Here is a 14,487-nt window from a genome sequence, read left to right on the forward strand (position 1 = left end):
TTGTTGATGCTTGGATTTCCTTTGTGCTGAAAATATTTTTAAGGATCTTCGATCCCTCTAAAATCAACATAGAAGCTAAAAAATGGACATTAAGCTTGATAGGCCAATGATCGAGCTCCTTGATCTCCCTCAAAGTGAAAAACTTGCACCTTTGGGTCCTTTCTTGCCCTGAGGGATTCATAAGTCATATCTTATGGTATCACGTGAATGCAAGGGAGGGATATTTTTGGAAAGGGGGGGGAGGGTGGGGGGTAAGCTTATAAGTCAGGGTGTGACGAGGATTTATGGTGGTGGGGGGGGGGACAAGGGAGTAGGGGAGAATGAAAGTAGGGGTTTCATTTCTTCTTGTAGTTTACAATATGTGATCTAGTGGTGTATTTTGAAAACATGATTAGTTACTACTCTTTTAAGCTAACCACACATGAAACAATTTCTAGAGAGTACATGTAGATCTTTGTGCTTACATCCATGCTACTTATATGGACTGCAACTTGTCACATGTGTAACATCAATATCTGCTATTTGATTTTTAAACCTTAAATAGGGGATACCTAAATTTCATAATTGGGACTCACGTGCTTAGAAAGAGGTATAGTTTATTTTTTAGAGAAACTTAAATAGGGAGTTTTTATGAGTTTCATGCACGCAAGTGACGTCCCCTTTCTATGGAAAGTGAATTTCCCAGGTTTCTTACATCCACCATGACTTCCACTCTTGTATCATCTATGTGGTCAATACAAGTCTGCCGAGAAAAGGTGCATAATCTAAAAGCATCTAAAACCCTTTTAGCCCAATATTCATGTACTCAATGAATTCCCTGGGTTTCTTGTATCCATGACTACCACTCTTGTATCATCTATGTCATCAATACAAGCCCATCTAAAAAAGGTGCATAATCTAGAAGCATCTAAAACCCCTTCATCCTATTATTCATGTACTAAGTGACAACCTTTGAACTAGCTTTTAAGTCATAGTCTTTAAATTTTTTCTCCTTGCAAATCTTCTCCCAACAAGCAACCATTGTGTAGCTCATGAGTTTGCTTAGGCTAACTCCACTAACATGTTCCCTCTTTCCAATTGTTTCTACTAAGAGAGAGAGAGAGAGAGAGAGAGAGAGAGAGAGAGAGAGAGAGAGAGAGAGAGATCGTATATGCTTGCTCAAATGCAGGTATATCATTAGAGTTGATCTAACCTTGCAAATGGCACCAAGAGGAAGAAAGAAAGGTAATGTGTTGACTAGATGTGATCTAAATGTTAGAAATAGGGTTGCAGGAATGCACACATGTACACACACACACACACAAATAGAGTAGAGAAGCTAAAGCGACCACATAATGAGATGATGGATATACAAATATGATAAGTATACCCCAAGATAGGTGTATACTAGCACAGAGGAAAAACCTCCTAAAGAGGGAAAAAGTGGCCCGTCTGGTTCTAGTGTGTTCACACACATCACTATCAAATATGGCTACAAATCCCCCTTGGAGTGATGATGTGAACAAGGGGTGAGCTAGCACTAGAAGTACAAAGATGTGCCAGGCTCTTTGGACTATGATAGGGAGCCTAGACTAGTCCCTTCTCATGGTGGGAGAGCCTTCGTGAACAAATCTTCCAAGTTGTCATGTGTTGGCACATAAGCCAAGCTGATTTCCCCTATACAGAGCATCTCTCCCTAACATAATGATAGTGCACCTCAATGTGCTTTGTTGTGCAAGTATGAAAAAATGGATGCCTCACAAAAACTAAAGCCAAGCTGGTTTCCCTTATAGAGCATCTCTCCCTAACATAATGATAGTGCACCTCAATGTGCTTTATATAAGTATGAAAAAATGGATTCCTCACAACTGCCATAGTGCTCTGACTGTCAATGAAGATGGTATTGTGGCTAAGGACTCGCCATACCCAAATCAACAATAAAGAGGCCTAAGCAAAACACACTCAATTGTAGCTATAAATGCTACCCTCCTGTGCTCAGCTTCACATCTAGAAGTGGCTGCAATATAACATCTAGCCCAATCTAATTCTGTAATGCATGCAGTTGTGATTCACCCCCCTTGGGATAAAATAACCCAAAGTGCTTGATGCCCTTTAGGTAATGGAACACCCGTTTGACAAACTACCAATGCTTTTTATGACTAGGCTATTCTTAACTCTGCTCAATATTGAGACCACATACTGAATGTTAAGTCTAGCGTTACATAAGAAGATAAGGCATCCAATAGCTTCTTGATACAAGCCAACATCAAAAAGGGTCCCCTGCATCTTCAAGACTTAGTCGTCTTGTAAACCTAGCTCCATAGGTGTACAGTCTTCAGGATTGAACCTCTTCACATCTATGTATTTCCTCTATAGCATAATAATGCCATTATTATGCTACCAAAACTCAATGCCCAAATAATAGTGCAACCATCCAAGATTAGACATCTCAAAAGATACCTTTAAATTAGCTATAAAAAACTGAAATATGATCATCATTAGGGCCTATGAGCAGCATGTCATCAACATATAACATGATGACCAATAAAACATCCTTAGTTCTCATAATATATATGGTACTATCTCTGCTTAGCTATTATAAAACCCTGTGTAACCAAGTATGCATGTATCTTTTCGTACCATGATCTGGGAGCCTACTTAAGACTATATAAAGCTTTCTTCAATCTACATACTTATAATCTCGGACTTTTTTGAACAAAACCATGAGGCTAAGATACATAGACCTCCTCATGCAAATATCCATTCAAGAAAGCACTTTTGATATCCAACTAATGTACATTCCAACCTTTATGTGCCACAAATACAATGATAGTCCACATGGTCTACACATGACTGCTTCTAGCTAGAAACCACGAGGTAACTTATGACTTTTAACCATACATCGTGCCATCTCCATGAGAGACCTATTTTTGTGTTCAGTACATCATTTTTCTAAGGTGTATAGGACATAGTACATTGGTGTTTTATCCCATGATCAACCATGTATGCATGAAACTCCTTAGACATATACTCCCCCCCTCGATTAGTACATAGGGTTCCAATCTTACATGCAAAATCATTTTCAACCATAGCAGCAAAGTTCTTGAAGCACATAAAACATCGGATTTCTATTTTAATAGATATACCCAGGTACGTCTAAAATAATTATCAATGAATGTGACAAAATAGTGGCAGCTCCCAATAGATGGTGTCCTCATAGGACCACATACATCACTGTGTATAAGATCCAATTTTTGGACAACTCTAATTGAACCATCTTTGGGAAATGATGCCCGCTTCATTTTTCCAAGAATACAACCCTCACAAACATGTTTGATAGGGAGTTCAAGATGTGGCATCTCATACACCATGTCATGTTTATGTAAATGTAGCAAACTGCCAAAGTTCAAGTGACCAAAGTATGCATGCCATAGCTTAGCATCACCCATTGCCTTTGTGGCAAAAACTATACATACAACATGCCTTTAGCCTGTAAAGGCCATGAGACAAAGTACCAAAAGCAATAATTATCTTGCCATCACTACGTCATGAACAATACATCTGTCATCCACAAACTAAACCACTAAGCCAGCCTTAGTAGTGGGCAAAGATAGATAACACGTTCTTCTTGATTCTTAGTACATATAATACATCTAAAAGCATGATTGTTCCACCATTTACATCAGTCAGAATAATTTTACCAACTCCTTTAACATGATACGAGGAGTTGTTTTCACATATTACAATGCTTCCCTATGGAGCAGATTCAAGTGATGAGAACAAAGTGCGATGAGAAGAAGTAATGTTACTATGTTTGCACATGTTACAGTGTTTCCTTGTGGAGAAGATTCAAGTGATGAGAACAAAATCCGATGAGAAGTAATGTGCTTACTAGCACAATTATTAAAATACCAAACATGTACATCTATAATAGCCCTCTATACATCCTTATTATGTGAAGGGTCATAATTGCATTGCACAATGAAAGCCTAATCATCATGTGCATAGTTTGCAAATTCTTTGTTTTTGCATTAGATATTGGCTTCCTTTTCTCCTAATTCTTTCATTTTCTCCTTCTCTAGTTACTTCCTACACTCATTAATGTAGTGACCATGTTTTCTTGCAATAGTTGCCTTTGCTCTTTTTCTTTGGCTTGTCACCTTCCTTGTCTATAGGCTTGCCCAAATGACTCTGATTTTGGCTTATAACTACCCTGAGGAAAGGATTTACCTTTGCCATAAAATTTTAAAGTTTTATGGATCTTAGGAGTACAAATATCTTATAAACATTTAGAAATTATCATTTGGCGATTGACATCTCTTTGTTGATTGGCAGCAAAAGCCTGATCTCTTGTATGCATGATAGATCTATTTTGCCTGGATTGCTCTTCTTGAAAGAGCACAGAAACCAAATCCTCAAACTTCAAGGCATTTGCATTGCCTTTCATTCATGAGTTTGATGGTAGAAGCAAAACTTTGATATGAGTCTGGCAACACATTCAAGACAATAGGCACCAATGAACTGTTAGGATATAGTTCATTAGCACTAGCCAATTGCTCTTTAAAATCCTTGATTTTTGTAAGGAAACTGTCCATGGAGTCTTCCTTATCCATGTGCTCTGACTCTAATTGCTTGCGTATATAAGCAACATGTGCTCTGACTCTAATTGCTTGCGTATATAAGCAACATGTGCTCTGACTCTAATTGCTTGCGTATGGCTTCATTAAGTACTTTGGTACAATGATGCAAGTGCATCCCAAGCATATTTAGCAGTCCTACATAATCAAATGTAAGGAATGATACTTCTCATGATTGATAAAGCAAGCAATGCATATGCTTGTGTATCTCTTCCATCCTACTTTTTTTGTTCCTTTGTAGGAGGTATGCTATGTTGTGGTAATGCACCATGTAAAACTGAGTCCATGTCTATAGATGTGCCTCATGCATCATTGTTCATTAGAGGAACCAGGACATTTCTCAGTACCAACCACAACATTCCACATCCCTTTGGCTACCAATACATGCCACATCATATAGGACCATAATGGATACTTGGTTTCCATTCAGCTTATCCTCAACGGTGGATAACATCCAAAATACATCATTATCTACCATTTCTAATAATGCCCAAGTAAGTAATCATACAACCTATAAAGTGCTAAGTGCCACTTTGATGCAAGCAAGGTGGCTACTAATAAGGTTGTTCACAATGGAGCCTTGCAGGGTGTATGAAAGAAAAGTAAAGTAAAGTGAGTAGAAATTTTACATGTAAGATGTAGATATTGATGTCACTGAAGTGTAGCTCGTAGGAGACAAGATGCAGTGAATGTCTGTTTGATGCTTTCTCGTGTATCTGCACACCGGTTTGTAGTAGAACTGACAAAAATACTCTAGAATCTAATGAAGAATAGTGTAAATGTCTGCAAAAATTTGAAAACCACGCACGGCCCCCGAAATTTTTTTAAGAAGACATATGACTCGAGGTAAAGGGTAGGCAGCAGCATAGGGGCCAGGAGCGTATGCTCTAATACTAAATATTGGAAATAGGATTGCAGGAATGCGTGCGCACGCGCACACACACACACACAGAGTGGGGGAGAAGCTCAAGGGAGCACACAATGAGATGACAGATAGATAATGAAGTGTGATGTACAAAGATGATAAGTCTACCCCAAGACGGGGGTGTATACTAGCACGAGGGAAAAACCCTCCTAATAAAGAGGGAAAAAGGCCTCGGCTGGTCCTAGTGTGTTCACATACATCACTACCAAATATGGCTACACTAAAGGTTAATCTAAAAGTATTTTGGCATAGAATTTTATGTAATGTGTTGACTAAATGTGATCTCATTTTCATTTGCAATTATCAAAAGTTATGGGTTATGGGGAAGAGCAACAATAGTAGGATGCGAATGAGGAGGCAACATCTCGTACTCCTCAGCATCCAACATAAACACACACAATGGCCATTGTCACTCAAGAGAAGGATCTTGGAGTAGGGGTTCAAGAAGAATAAGTAGAGGTACAAGGACAAGGAGAGCATCAAGGGCATGGCGGGAATGGTGAAATAAAGGAAGAACAAGGAGAGGAACATGGAGAGGAGTAGGGTGAGACCCCTAATGTTACCATGCAAGGCAAGGAGAAGCAAGGAAAAGGAATCAGCTCATCCAAGAGCCCTTGGCAAAGAGCTATCCATTGGCCTCCTACAAGAGGTGCTTGATGGTTTCCACATCCTCATTTCCTATGCGAAGGCCAGGCAATGACCACTTCTTATATGTCATTGACCTTAATCATCAAGAATGGGGGCTAATTTGGAACTTAAAGAGTGATGAATTTGACAATAAATTAAATGAGGAGTGGCAGATTTGAAGGGGAAAATTTTCCATCGCTTGAAGGCATGGTTTTCAAGAATTAGAGAGGGTAAGGCTTTTGGAAAGTTAGTTATGTCACATGTGTCTATTACATTTCAATTATGTTATCTATTGGTGTGTACCTTATAGGGTGAATCTTTTTGCATTTATAGGTTATGCGATTATGGAAACTAGACACCAAGTGTTAGTTCATAGTTGTAGAGAAACCTTGAGGGGGAGAGATACTGTTGAGATACCGAGCTCATCTAGTGAGGCGGTGGACACTGATGACCCGCCTGGGGGATAGGCCCCACACTTACACCACTGGCATGGTTGGTGAGATCATGGGTGATATGTGGCCAGTGGGATGACAGGCTATGTGACAGCCATTCTAGAGACTGGCATAGTTGTAGCGCCAGCTCATTTAGTTGGGTTCACACTATAGAGAACCCTAGTATGTATTTGGTTGAGTACCTTTTCATATTGTGTGTACTCTTATCTTTGTATATGGTGTGTTGAGTGTTGTGTGAAGAAGAAGAAGATTTTCAGCCTCTCACCTTGTGTATTCTCTTTTAGGGTTTTGTGAGTGTGTGTGTGCTTGTTGCAAGAGCTCAAGCTCTCTTCTCCCCTGCATCTTTTCATGGTATTAGAGCCTGGTTCATGCTAAGGGGCTGGTAAATATGTGTGTGTGCCTGGCAAGATGTCAAATGATGGCATAAACCATATACCATATTGTTACTGAGAAGCTTGACAAGAACAACTTCCATGCTTGGAGGTTCAGGTTGACAAATTTCCTGATGGGAAAGGGTTACTGCCTAGGACTACATAAAAGGTGAGCATGAAGAGGGTTACTGCCTAGGACTACATAGAAGGTGAGCAGGATCAATCCGATTACTGCAGATGTGAAAGAGTTCAAGGATTGGAACCAAGGAGCCACAAAAGTTATGTATTGGCTCTCTATCAGTATACAAGACACCATGATTGGGCACATACAGGATGCCAAGTCCCCCAAGGAGGCATGGGATACCTTGGTAAAACTCTATGAAACGAATACCTAGACACGAAAGATACAGTTGAAGAATGAACTTCATACTATGGAGAAAAAGAGTATGTCTATGAATGACTATGCATTGAAGATCAAGGGTATTGTGGAATTCCTTGCATCTATTGGCGTTTCAGTAGATGATGATAATAAGGTGGAAGTCTATCTACGTGGTCTCGGGCCACAATACAAGGCGTTCAAGATGTCTATTCAGAATCAGGAAAACATTCCCAATTTCACAGATTTGGTGTCTATGTTGATTATAGAAGAGAAGAGCTTGGGTGAAGACCGTTGGTCTTCACAAAACAGAAACAGTTCAGAGCAACAGGCCTTCTACACAAGTTCAGAAAGAGGACGAGATAGAGGAGGCCATGGACGCGGCCAAGGAGGTGGCCGAACAGGTAATCAAAATTATGGCCAGCAGCAGCAGCAACAACAACAGTCCACAACAACAACAACATGCAGGTGGAAGAGGCAATTCAAAGGCAGGGGGAGTCAAAGAGGTCGTGGAAATTGGCAAAGGCAGTATATTGATACACGTGGATGCTTTTATTGCGGTAAGCCTGGACATGTGCAGGCAGATTGTTATAAGAAGCAGGCTGACATGCAAAATGGGAAATTATAGCAAAACAACTATGCATCCTCGAGCAGAAACAATGAGGATAATGAAAGGTTGTTTGTTATGCAGCATTGCAGCATGTTGTTAATGCCATGTCTGAAAATATTGAAGCATCACATAAAGATGATGTATGGTATGTTGATTTAGGTGCTTCGAACCACATGACAAGTCATGGAGAGTGGTTCAAGGAGATGAAAAAACTTGAAAGACCAGGTTTTGTGGAAACAAGGGATGACACTGCTCATCCAATTGCAGATGTACTTCATGTTTCGAACATAATAAAGAATCTGGTTTCAATTGGCCAGATGATTGAGTAGGGTTTGCACGTTCGGTTTAACCCTTATGGCTGTTATGCTAAAGACTTTAAAGACAAGTGCAGGTTGGTTGCAAAAGGCAACAAAGTGGGCAAAATGTTTACATTGAATGTAAACATGCCTGAAGTGAGTGCTGCGATGTTTACAAATGGTTTAGGAATTGTTGCAGACACAGACATTTGGCATAAAAGAATTGGACATGTGAATGTGCAGAGAATGAAGTCTATGCAGACTAAAGGAATTGTGACAAGACTGCCAAAATTTAAAGTTGAAGGTATGCAGAAAATATGTGAAGCATGCCAATTTGGAAAGCAAACAAAGCATGTATTTCCACGTGACAGAAATGTGAGCAGAAATGCACTAGATGTTGTGCATTCAGATGTATGGGGTCCTACGAAGACCATGTCTATGGGAGGCTGCAGGTATTACGTGACATTTATTGATGATGACCACACAAGGAAAGTGTGGGTATACTTCATGAAGGAGAAGGGTGAGGTGTTCACTCATTGTCAGAATTTCAGAGTTATGGTTGAAAAGCAAACAGGGAAATATGTAAAGTGCCTAAGGTCAGATGGAGAGGGAGAGTACTTCTCCAATGAGTTCTCTAAATTTTTGAAGAAGAATGGTATTCGGAGATAGTTTACATGCAGATACACTCCGCAGCAAAATGGAGTTGCTGAGCGGAAAAACAGGCACATTGTTGAGATTGCGCAAGCATTGATGGGAGAGAAGAATATGCTGCATAGCTATTGGGCTGAGGCTGTTTCTACAGCAGTTTACATCATGAACAAGACTCCGCAGCAATACATGATGTAACTCCAGAGGAGAGGTTTACTGGCAGAAAACCTGATTTGTCTCATATGAAAGTCTTTGGATGCATTGCATATGTGCATGTGCCAGATGAGTTGAGAACTAAGCTGGATCCAAAAGCTGAAAAATGTGTGTTTATTGGGTATTCCCTTGAGCAAAAGGGATACAGGTGTTATAACCCTGCTACACGTGAGTTGAGGGTAAGTAGGGATGTTGGATTTTATGAGATGATCAGCTATGGTATGCTGCTGAAAAAGAAGCTGTTGGGGCTCATGTGAGTGGAAATGTGGTTGCACACAATGCAAGTCAGTAATCACAGTCTTTGAGTGGACCAGGAGAGTCCTCATCTAGTGGTTCAGTTGTTGATAGACCATGGAGTGGCAGGCTGCATCATAATACCAGTCCTGCAAATGTGATTAGTACATCACATAAAGGCAAAGAGAAAGCGGTTGAGCCCCTTAGTATGCCTGACATTTCTGCAGGGCATTCTCATAATGATGGAGAGTCTAGCGGCTCTCAGAGATGAGCCTTGATGAGGATCTTGGGATACCAGCTATGAGAACACCTGGTGTAAAGAAGGCTATGGAAGCCATGAATGCAAAGTTGCGAAGATATGGGAGAGTGAAGAATCCTGTGCAAAGGTTTACCTATGGTGGTTATGTGGCACATCACTATGCATACATGGCAAAAGTTGTACAGGTTGTAGAGCCCACATGCATTGATGAGGCTCTTGGAAATGTGTTGGGAGAAAGCTATGGATGAGGAGATGGATGCACTATATAGAAATGAGACTTGGGATGATTTAGTGCAATTGCCTAAAGGCAAGAAAGCCATTAGATGCAAGTGGGTGTACAAAGTAAAACATAACAGTGATGAAAGCATAAGCAGGTACAAGGCTAGATTGGAAGCCAAAGGATATGCGCAAACATATGGCATTGATTATGAGGAAACTTTCAGCCCAGTTGCCAAGATGGTAACAGTGAGAGTTGTGATAGCAGTGGCTGCGTCAAAGCAATGGTCTTTACATCAGATGGATGTAAAGAATGCATTCTTGCATGGGGATTTGCAGGAAGAGGTGTATATGTTGCAGCCACCTGGTTATGAGGATGTGAGTCACCCCGAGCATGTTTGCAGGTTGAAGAAAGCCTTGTATGGCTTAAAACAAGCACCAAGAGCATGGTCTGACAAGATTTTTGAATATCTTATCACTATTGGCTTGCATGTAGCCAATGCAGATTTCTCGATGTATGTGAGACACAGTGATAGAGGGGTTGTGCTTGTTGTCATCTATGTAGATGACCTAATCATTACGGGGGACCATGATGCAGAGATCTTTGATGTAAAGATCTTACTTAGATAGAAGTTTGAGATGAAGGATCTGGGGGAGCTCAGATATTTCTTGGGCATTGAGGTGATTAGGTCACCACATGGTATTGGATTACTGCAGAGACAGTATGGCTTGGACATGTTGTCCAAGTATGGTATGACAGGCTGTAAGCCCATCTCAGTGCCATCGAATCAGAATGGCAAGTTGAATGCAGATTTAGGAGAGATTTTGGGAGGATTCTACTATGTATAGGCGTATAGTAGGAAGCTTGATCTACATGACGATCACCAGGCCAGATTTGAGCTATGTTGTTGGGTTGGTGAGTTAGTTTATGCAGGTTCCTTGGAAGCCGCATTTGGATGCATTGAGATGCATACTAAGGTATGTGAGGTCTACTTTGCATTGTGGACTATTTTATGAAACTGGGACAAAGATATGTGTACATGGGTACACAGATGCTGATTGGGCTGGTAGTACCTCAGATAGAAGATCTACTAGTGGCTTCATGTTTTCTTTGGGGAGTGCTGCTATGACTTGGAGCAACAAGAAGCAGCCTGCGGTTGCTCTATCCAGTACAGAGGCCGAGTACAGAGGTGCTACTATTATGGCAGCATGTGAGGTAGCTTGGTTGAGAAAGCTACTTGCAGATTTGGGTCTATTAGTGGATAGACAAGTTGTCATTTTTTGTGACAACATTAGCAGTATACAGTTGGCCAGGAGCCCAGTTTTTCATGCTCGCACGAAGCATATAGACGTCCACTACCATTTTGTCAGAGAGAAGGTTTTAGCAGGAGATGTTGACCTTGTTTGTGTCAGCACACAAGATCAGGTTGCTAACATCTTCACCAAAGCATTGGGTATAGAGAAGCTCCGTAGATTCAGGGCTTCGCTTGGTGTACATGAGATGGAGTTGAGCTCGAGGGGGAGTGTTGAGATATCGAGCTCATCTAGTGAGGCGGTGGACACTGATGACCCGCCTGGGGGATAGGCCCCACACTTACACGACTGGCATGGTTGGTGAGACCATGGGTGATATGCGGCCAGTGGGATGACAGGCTGTGTGATAGCCATTCTACAGACTGGCATAGTTATAGCGCCAGCTTATTTAGTTGGGTTCACACTATAGAGAACCCTAGTATGTATTTGGTTGAGTATCTTTTCATATTGTGTGTACTCTTTTCTTTGTATATCGTGTGTTGAGTGTTGTGTGAAGAAGAAGAAGATTTTCAGCCTCTCACCTTGTGTGTTCTCTTTTAGGGTTTTGTGAGTGTGTGTGTGCTTGCAAGAGCTCAAGCTCTCTTCTCCCCTGCATCTTTTCAGATACTACTTGCATTATTGAAGTCGACCCAATGAGAGTATGATATTATTTTCATTTTCTTCTTCAATTACTCACTTTATAGAATGTTCCCATAATTACACATAACTTGTGGCTGTGTATAGACTAGTTCGAGCATATGTGGAACCGTCATTTGGCCATGAGGTCTTTCTTTTTCAAAAGTTTAGCTTGGCATATAAAAGCGCTCTTTTGGATCTGCTAACTCTAATAGATATGAGGTGGGTTGAAGTGGATATGGCCATTGAGAGAAAAAAATAGCAACCCATGGTACTCTGTAGCACCAACCATAGTCGACAGCTTGTCTAGAAGGTAAAAAACTACCTTGATTACCATGTTATATAACAACTTGCATTACTTGTGTAGTTTTTTAGACCAGAAAGCTACATTAGACCATGGTCATGTTTTATAGGAAGAGTTCACTCATGCAGCAAGAAAGCCACTGCCAACCTTGATCGCTCAAAGATAAGCGTTTAGGAGTTCAAGAGCAAGTATACAAAATTTGTGAAGGGTGTGGAGGGGAATTTTTGTGATTGTGTATTCAAAATGGTGTCTGTGGCTAATCGTGCCAATAGGGATGGTTTCTTCCAACTTATCTTTGGGTACAATTAGAATCAGAAGGGAGCCTTGTTAGAGGGGAAGGTCCAAATCCTTGCATCATCTTGGCTCAAATCTTGATAGTAGGTAATGAGTTCATGCATTGTGAAATATATCTACTTTCATTGGTATTTTCTCTAGCTTTTTGATGGGATAGTAACCTTGTACTATTTTAGAAAGAAAGAGATTTTGCATTAAATGATGACACATAATCCCAACAAGGATAAGGTTGCACCAAAAAAGTTTGGAGATGCTCTCAACAAATGTAGGCTATATGTGAGAAGAAAGGAGATATATTAGCAATACATGCTTGAGCAGGGGATTGCCATCATTGAGCAGTTACACAGAGATGGTTTGGATCTCTCAATTGGGTTTGATGTGTTTATTAAAGAGCAAAGGCATCATCATCTCCTTAATGCCTTCCCACATCTATGGAAGGATATAAAGCCAACATTGGAAGTTGATGCAAGAGTCTTCCAAGTTCCTCATATACACGTGATAGATTTATCCACCCACTATGGATTTAGTGTGTTTGTCCTTGTATTTATGCACTCCAATTTACATCCACCTTACAGATGAATATGTACATTGATTTGCAAGTGAGGTGCTATCGAGGATGCGGGATGAGTTGGTGGCATGGAGAGGGCTGGAAAAAGATGGGAGTATATACCCATCGATGTGGGCTAAAAAAAGGCATTACTATTTTGGAAATTAATGTGTGTCCTTGGTGGTTGGACTACCCGTTAGGCAAGTGGCATTCCATTGAGCAAGAACGATTTGAGGGTAATGGAACGATGCTACATGTACTCAATTTTGTATGATTAAATGTCCACACAAATAACTAACTTCATTGTCTTTTGTGTTGAAAGAATTCCAAAAGAATAGGTTAGTGCACATGAAGAAGATGTACTTTAATGGCAATGTTGAGCCCGAGAACCAACATGAGGAAGATGTGGCCAACACCTCCCAGCATGCAACATCAAAACGATCAACACTTGTTGTAGAGAGCTCAACCATTAGAAAGAAACTACCAGAGATGGGCCATTCATCAAGGTCAAGAGAATTAAGAAGTAAGCCATGGCTCAACTACAAAGCCAATAAAAGCATTAACATTAACTAGTGGAATATATGCTCGTCTGGTAACCTTTAAATGGATTACATGCTTATCTAGTAACTTATCAACTAATTTTGCATGGGATATATATATATATGCTCGTCTGGTAACCTTTAAATGGATTACATGCTTATCTAGTAACTTATCAACTAATTTTGCATGGGATATATATGTGTAAAATGATGAAAATAGATTTTTTCCTTCCATAGGTGTAAAGTGGTGTACTTATTTGAATGTGATTTAAAAAGGATATTATAGAGTTGGTAGACACACCTAAGAGCTGAGTGTCTCCTTACTTTTGGCATGCATATACATACACACACACACACACACACACACACATATATATACATATATATACATATATACATATATATATATGTGTATATATATATATACATAAATATATATGTTTATATATATACATATATATATAAATACATGCATACGTACATATACACATACACACACACACACACGCACATATATATACATGTATATATGTGTATAATATATATGTATGTACATGTGTATCCCAGTCCTCTAGCCCTTTTGATTGCTGACAGTTGACAGTCCCCAGACTATCAGACGAGGCTCCAATTAACCCAGATAGACCAATACTCATCCTCTCTACTACACACAACTGACAAGATCTGACACTCATCTGACTCGGTCTCACTCCAGCTTCTTAACTAACACTGACTAACTCGGAACTGCCACAATAGACAATAGATATGTCCTCTTCAGTGGGGTACCTCCTCAATCATCTCAATCAAAACAACACAAATAAATCTCCACAACACTAAAACTCATCAACCCACAAAGAACTCAGGCTCAACACATTATATCCTCCATTAAAACCAAACAAACACTCTCAACATCCCTCCTCCATCTTTGAGACTTGGGGCTTCAAGAAAAACAAAGAAAAACACAGAACTCTGAGTTGTCTTCACTGATAGATTCCTGTTGGGTTTTATAATATATGTATATATATTATAATATA

The sequence above is a fragment of the Cibotium barometz genome, chromosome 47 (genome assembly GCF_041138505.1).
Source record: "Cibotium barometz isolate CiBa-2024 chromosome 47, ASM4113850v1, whole genome shotgun sequence".
NCBI classification, from domain to species: domain Eukaryota; kingdom Viridiplantae; phylum Streptophyta; class Polypodiopsida; order Cyatheales; family Cibotiaceae; genus Cibotium; species Cibotium barometz.